Consider the following 7,908-nt stretch of genomic DNA (forward strand, 5'->3'; position numbering starts at 1 on the left):
GTACATGCAAGGTCCTGAGTTTGATCCCTAGTACCAAAAAAAAAGTTACAAATAAGACCCCAAAAGCTCCACTAAAAACTGCTAGATTTAATAAGACAATTAGGGCTGGGGCGATAGCTCAGTAGAATAAGCACTTGCCTGGCAAGCACAAGGGCCTGAGTTAAATCCCCGTTTCTGGAAAAAAAAAAAGAAAGAAAGAAAAGAAAATTAGGTAGCTTACCTGGACACAAAATTAGCACTCAAAAACTCAATAGCGGGGCTGGTGAGATGGCTCAGTGGTCTAAAGCACCTACTTAGAACAAGCTCATCTAAGCAAAGCACAAGGACCGTGGTTCAATTCCCCAGCACCACATGCCAGCAGCCCCACTCCCTAGTGGGCTGAGCTGGCCACACACACACAAAATAAATAAATAAATAAACAAATAAAATTAAAAAAAAAACTCAATAGCTTTCCTGTACATAAATTTAAAAAATAATTATGAGCCAGGGAGATGGCTCAGTAGAATAAGCGCTTGCCTGGCAAGTGCAAGGGCCTGAGTTCAATCCCTGGTTCCGCCAAAAAAATAAAAATAAAATAAAATAAATAACTGAGAAAAACTAGTGAAATAACATTTTTCATAATAGCATCCAAAAAATGAAACACCCAGGAGTCAATCAAATGAAGTATATTAAAAGCTCTACATTGAAAATTATAAGGGGCCAGGGAGATGGCTCAGTAGAATAAGCACTTTCCTGGTAAGTGCAAGGACCAGAGTTCAATCCCTGGTTCTGCCCCCCACAAAAAGAAAAATTATAGTTCTCTGATAAGGTAGATTGAAGAGGAGCTCAGAAAATGCAAAGATATCCCTTGCTCTTGTGAAGGAAGAAACAATATAGTTAAAAATGGCTATACTTCCAAAACTCTTAAGCATATTTAATGTAATTCCAATCAAAATTCCTACAGCATGTCTTACAGAATTAGAGAAAACAATCTTTAAATTTATTTACAACCAAAAGAGATCTAGAGTAGCAAAGGCAATTCTGAGTAACAAAGGTAAGGCCGGGGGCATCATAATCCCAGAGTTCGAATTATATTAAAAAGCTACTGTGATAGAAACTGCACAATACTGGGGGAAAACCAGACCAGAAGATCAATGGAAAAGATTAGGACATGCGGAAACAACTCCAGACATCCTCAGTCACCTTATCTTTGATGACTCTGACAAACATATTCACTGGAAGAAGGATAGCCTCTTTTCATAAATGGTGCTTAAAAAACTGGACTTTCACATACCTAGGATTAAAATTGGACCCATAGCTTTCACCATGCAATAAACTAAATTCTAAATGGTAAAATATCTAAATATTAAAGCAGAAATATTAGATATGGTGAAGATAGAATAGGTAAAACACTTGAAGACATTGGTGTAGAAAAAGACTTTATGAATATAATCCCAGTAGCAAAGGACTTATCACAAGGAACCAACAACTGCAATTTAATCTTACTGAAAAGTTTTTGGGTTTTTTTGGTTTTTTTTTTTTTGTTGTTGTTGTTTTTGCAGAACCGGGGATTGAACTCAGGCCCTTGCACTTGCCAGGGAAGCACTTATTCTACTGAGCCATCTCCCTAGCTCACTAAAAAGCTTTTGCACAGCAAGAGAAGCCATCAATAGAGTCAAGAGACAACCCAAAGTGTGAGAAAAAAAATGTTTGCCAGCTGTTCTTAAGATAAGGGATTACACTGAGAACACATAAAGAATTCAACAAAATCAGACCTCCCAAATTTAGAGATTTGATCCAAAAATGGGCACTTGAGATGAACACACACACTTCTCAAATGAAGAAATACAAACAGCAAACAAGTACATAAATACATGTTCAATTTCATTGGTCATTTGATAAATACAAATTAAAATAACACTGAGATTTCATTTCACCCCAGAGAGTATGGCTATCATCAAGAAATCAACCGACAAGAAGTGATAGAGGGACTGTGGAGGAAAAAAGAAAGCTTTTTCCGTTGTTGGTGGGAGTGTAGACTGGTACGACCACTGTAGAAATCAGTGTGGAGATTTCTCAAAAAACTAGGATGAGAGGTGCCATTCAAATCAGCTATTTCCCTTTGGGGTATTTTCCCAGAATAATTAAAAACATCATACCACAGTGATATATATATGTGTCTCATGTTTATAGCAGCACAATTTGTAATTGCAAAGTCTTGGAAAAAATACAAATGCCCGACAACCATGGAATGAATTTTTTTAAATGTGAGGGTTTTTTGTATGATGGGGTATTATTCAGCCATAAAAACATAATCTGTAGACTTTTATAGGTAAATGGATACAACTTGAATCCAGGTTTTCAAGTGAAATAAATCATACACATGTGAAAGTATCATATTTCACCCTACTACGAGAAGCTAAAAGAGTAAATGAGATATTATAAATGTATATTTATTCTGGAAACAATGTCTTATTTGACTTCTGAAGGATTTTTTCCTTTTAAAATCATTTTCATGGGGCCGGGGAGATGGCTCAGTAGAATAAATACTTGCCTGGCAAGCACAAGTGCCTGAGTTCAATCCCCGGTTCCACAAAAAAAAAAAAAAAAAATCTGTTTTCATGATTTCAAGTCTTCTAGATTTTCACAAAACATTGTTATGTTCAGTTATTATACCTTAAATGTTTCCTGAAAATTTTAATTTCTCTGTAATATTTTCTAGTTTTCTGTATACAAGTCATAAATTTTGTCACAATTTTATATTTTAATACTCTTGTAACCAGTGTGTTTTGTTTTCATTTGTTACCGTGAAGTGGAAGTATAGTTGCTTTTCAATAAACATTTTTTAAAAATGAAAAATATAACCAATGGGAGGAATGTATGCAATGTGTTAATTATTGAAACTGTCCTACCAATTTGATTTAAAAAAATAAAAATAAAAAAATGAAAAATAATATGACATACAGTAAATGAGGCATACAAAATTCCAATTAGCCATGACCAGAAAAAAATGACACCAAGGCAAGTAACCATCAAGATTCCAGAAATTCAACAAAAGAACAAAATATTAAAAGTTGTAAGAGAAAAGAAACAAATCACCTATGAAAGAAAACCCACTGGAATCACAGCAGGCTGCTCAATGCAAACCCTTAAGGAGAACTGTGAGTGAAGTATTTCAAGCCCTAAAAGAAAACAACCTCCAACCCCAACAGATGTGCTCTGAAAAATGATCATTCAAAATTAATGGAGAAATAAGGTACCTCCATGACAAAGAACATCTAAAGAATTCCATGACCACCAAATCATAACTACAAAATGTTGTGGAGATCATTACATAAAATGATAAGGATGATCATAACTCCATCAACTCCAACAGGGGGCTTGCTGGTTAGCTCAGTTGTTTAAGTGCCTGCTTGGGTAAACCCAGTCAGACGCAGGGGACTGTAGTTTGATCGCCAGCTCCACATGCCTTACCAGATCCGCCCTTAAGGCAGTCTGAGCCAGCCAAAAAAATAAAAATAAAACATCCTTCTCACCAACCCCAACAGAATGAATTCACCAGGCAAGGCAAGTAAGTTGAGGGATGAAAAAAGGAAAACAGCTATAAGAAAGTAAAATGCAAAGATAACTCAATAAAAACCAGTTTTAGTAATGAAAGAAAATGATCTCAATTCACCAATCAAAAGAAACAGACTGGCATAATGGATCAAAAAGCAAGATTGAACAATACACAGCATACAAGATACACATTTAATTTAAAAAAGAAATTCACACACTAAAAGTCTAAGAATGGAAAACTTTATACTGCAAGAGATAGGAGCCCAGAAAAACAAAAAACGAAATTAAAAAAACAGTGGCATCCATAATATTGTTCTTTCTTTCTTTCTTTCTTTCTTTCTTTCTTTCTTTCTTTCTTTCTTTCTTTCTTTCCTATTCTATTTATGAGCAAAATGGATTTCAAGTTGAGAATGATTTCCAGAGATAAAGGTCACTACATCCTTGTAAAGGGAACAATCCAAGAGAAAGAGATATCAATCATTAAATATGAAGGTATTATAAACTGACCCATCCAAGAACTCACTTCAGCAGACAGAAAGGTCCCCAGCTCCTTCTGGCTACCTCTTACCCAAAATATAAAGTATATAAAACAAATATTAATGAAAATGAAAAAATCAAATAAGTGCTAATACAATTAATGGGGGAAACTCAGTACCCCACTGTCACAAAGAGATGAACTAGACAAAATATCAACAAAGAAATGTCAGAACTGAGCCAAACTATTGAACAAATAGACTTACTAGAAGTCAGCAGAGTGTTCCACTTACCAACATAAGAATACACATTTTTTTCCTCAGCTGTACATGGGATATTCTCAAAAATAAATCAATACTAGCTTATAAAACATGTTTAAATAAATACAAAGGAAATGAAACAATCCCATGCATATTATCAGACCATAGTGCAATAAAATTGGAAATAAACTTCATAAGCATATGGAAATTAAATAACACCATTCTGAACAATAGATGAAATTCTACAAGAAATTAGACATTTTCTACAATTACACAATAGTGGAAAGAAATTATAGTCTACCCCATCGAACATACCAGAGTGTATGGGACACAACAAAAGCAGTTCTAAGACAGAAATTTGTAGAGGTAAATTCACATATCAAAAAAACAGTGAGCTCAAATAACAGAATGTTGAATTTCAAGCTTCTAGAAGAGTAGAGCAAATCAATCCAAATTTGACGTGAGTGAGAAAATTATAAAGATCAGTGCATAAAGTGACCAATGGAAATTAGGAAAACAATACAAACAATCAAGGAATTGAAGAATAGGTTCTTTGAAGTAAAATTAATTTTAAAAATTTTTGAGCTTCCAGCTACCCTGAGCCAGCGGGACCTGCCGGTCCAAGCCCAGGTGCAGCGTAGGTGAGACACTCTTCCACCCCCTTGGGACACCCACTACCACTCTGCAGCACCCCCGTCCCCCTGACTGCCCAGTGAGAATTTCTGCCACGTTCTGGGGACCCCCAGATCCAGTCCTAGCCCAGGCCCGGTGAGTGTGTGGGAAAGCTGCTTCTCCCCCATACTCCACCTTGTCCCCTCCAGACTCAGCTCAGGCTTGGCATATAGGCCTGAGGTGAAAATCTGCAGCTGTAATCCCTGCAGAGAGAGTAGGGACAAAGCCAACCAGCTAGTCCAGGAGCAGAACATCTTGCCAGAGGGGCACAACAGGATCACTCCCAAGAGCAGCAACAGGAAGGAGCTGAGCACAGCAGCCAGATGCAAGTCAGGCACAGCAGGATAAATTCCCACTTTGTAGATCTGCATCTGAGTGCTAAGGTTATAACTGCACCAAAGCTCTACAACAAAGGTCAGAAGACAGTGCTACACAAAATAACAATGAAAAGGAGCAAAATGCAATCTCAGATCCCAAGCCCACCCATAGCAAGTGCAGAGGACATTAACACAGAACAAATTTGGAACCACACAGGTGAAATCAATGAATCAATGGCTTCTGAAATAAAGAAAGAGCTGCAGAAAGGTATAGCAGAACTCAGATTGGAAATGAAAAAAGAAATCCCTGAATTAATAACATCGACAGTAAAGAATCAAATGCAGAAACATATGGAGGAAAACCAATGCCCACCCAGAAAAAATGCAGAAGACACTAGCTTAGCTCAAATGTATGAATTAATAGCATCCATAGTAAAAAAGCAACAGCAGAAACTTATAGAGGAACTCAGAGCTGAATTCTTTTCTGAAATAAAAAAAGATTCTTGGAACTCATAGCATCTGAAATACAGAATCAATTACAGAAACATAGGGAGGAAACCCAATCTGAACAAAACACTGCAGTAAAAGAATTAATAACTGCATCAATGAGAAAGAAGGAGTCAATACAAATGACATTTAAAAAAGGAATGAAAAGTGTGTAATTACCACAAACCCAGTGCTAGAAAAACTGGCTCTCCACATGCAGAATACTAAAACTTGACTCAGCTTTATCACCATGCACTAAGCTAAAGTCAAAATGGATTAAAGATCTAAACACTAAATCTCTTGGAAGAGAAAGTAGGAGGAACTCCTAAAGACATAGGGGTAGAGGGGCCAGGGAGATGGCTCAGTAGAATAAGGACTTCCCTGGCAAGCGCAAGGGCCTGAGTTCTAACCCTGGTTCTGCAAAAAGCAAAAGACATAGGGGTAAGCCAAGAGTTCATGAACAAAAATCAAATCACACGGGAAACAATTGAAAGAATTAACAACTGGGACCTCCTCTTATTGAGAAGTTTCTGCACATCAAAAGAAATTATCAACAAAGTGAAAAGACAACCCACAAATTTGGAAAAAATCATATCAAATAAGTACTCAGACAAAGGCCTGTTCTCTAGAATTTATAAAGAACTAAAAAACATTAGGGCCCCAAAATTTAAAGACCCAATCCAGAAATGGGCATCTGAGATGAACACTACTTCTCAGAGGATGAGATTAAAGAAGCGAATAAATATACGAAAAAATGCTGTGCATCACTAACCATCCGTGAAATGTAAATTAAAACAACATTGAGATATCATCTCACCCCAGAAAGAATGGCTGTCATACAGAAATCAACCAACAACAAATGTTGGAGATGCTGTGGGGAAAAAAAAAACCCTTCTCCACTGCTGGTGGGAATGTAGACTGGTGCAACAGTTATGGAAATCAGTGTGGAGACTCCTTAGAAAATTTGGACTGGAAATCCCATTTAATCCAGCTATTCCTCTGCTGGGAATCTTCCCGGAGGATCTGAAAACATCATACTATAGTGATATATGTGTGCCTAAGTTTATAGCAGCACAATTTGTGATAGTCAAATCTTGGAAACAACCAAGATGCTCATCACCTGATGAATGGATGAAAAAGATGTGGTATTTTTATACAATGGAGTATTACTCAGCTATAAAAAATGATAAACTCAAAGCCTTTATATTGAAGTGGATGCCAGTTTAAGATATACTCATAAGTGAAATAAACCAGACACACGTGTAAATATTGTATAGTTTCCCTAGCATAAGAACTCAAAAGAAGAAATACAAATAGAAAGGTATAATACAACTAAAGGGAAAGCAAGATCTTGGGGACTAGACAATGAAAAGTGAGCAAGGAGAAGAGCTAGGAAACATGACAGGGGCAAGCCATACAGTCATATGTACAAGATGGGTAAGGCAATGATCCTGAGAATCTTCAGAAGATTTTTGAATCTAGCAGTTAATGGGAAAGATTCTCACCCTGACTATATATACTGGTACCTATGAACTAAGCAACTGCACTGAAGATGGCAATTTGTAATAGTAGGTTCATGCTTGGAGTGCCTGTCATTCTGGTCTTCTGAATATGGGCTGCTTGTCATGACATGCCAGTTGCTGCCGTGCTGTCTCTCAGATTGATGACTGTTCAAAAAGAAGGGGGTGGTGAATGAAGACAGGAGATAGGAAAAGGAATGTTGCAGGACTGTCCTGCCACAAGGTTGTACTTGGTTAGATTTTTGGACTTAACGTGTAAACATAAGATTTATATAATTCTTTATGCCTATTTTTTAAATATATTCTAATTTTTAAATGTTTTTTCATCATATTCTGTAGGGACTTAAAGGCCAACATATCAATACTTGATGAAAAATACCTGTTCCATGTTATGCCTAAGACATTTGATATGCAGACAGATAGTGAGGTTAAGCTTAACAGCCGGGTAATAACAATAAGCTTGTCTTCTGGATGGTTAACAACCTAAGTTTGCAGACCAAAATTAGGGAAAAAAGCGGGTCACAAGGAAAGCCAACATTTTGGCCCTAGCCTTCCAAGTTCAATTAAGACTCAGGACATATGAGAACTTGTACTGTAACGTCACATAACTCAGTAGTGTCCCAAATTTTCTGATCAAGGAGA

The sequence above is a fragment of the Octodon degus genome, unplaced genomic scaffold (assembly GCF_000260255.1).
Source record: "Octodon degus isolate 3935 unplaced genomic scaffold, OctDeg1.0 scaffold00019, whole genome shotgun sequence".
Lineage (NCBI taxonomy): Eukaryota > Metazoa > Chordata > Mammalia > Rodentia > Octodontidae > Octodon > Octodon degus.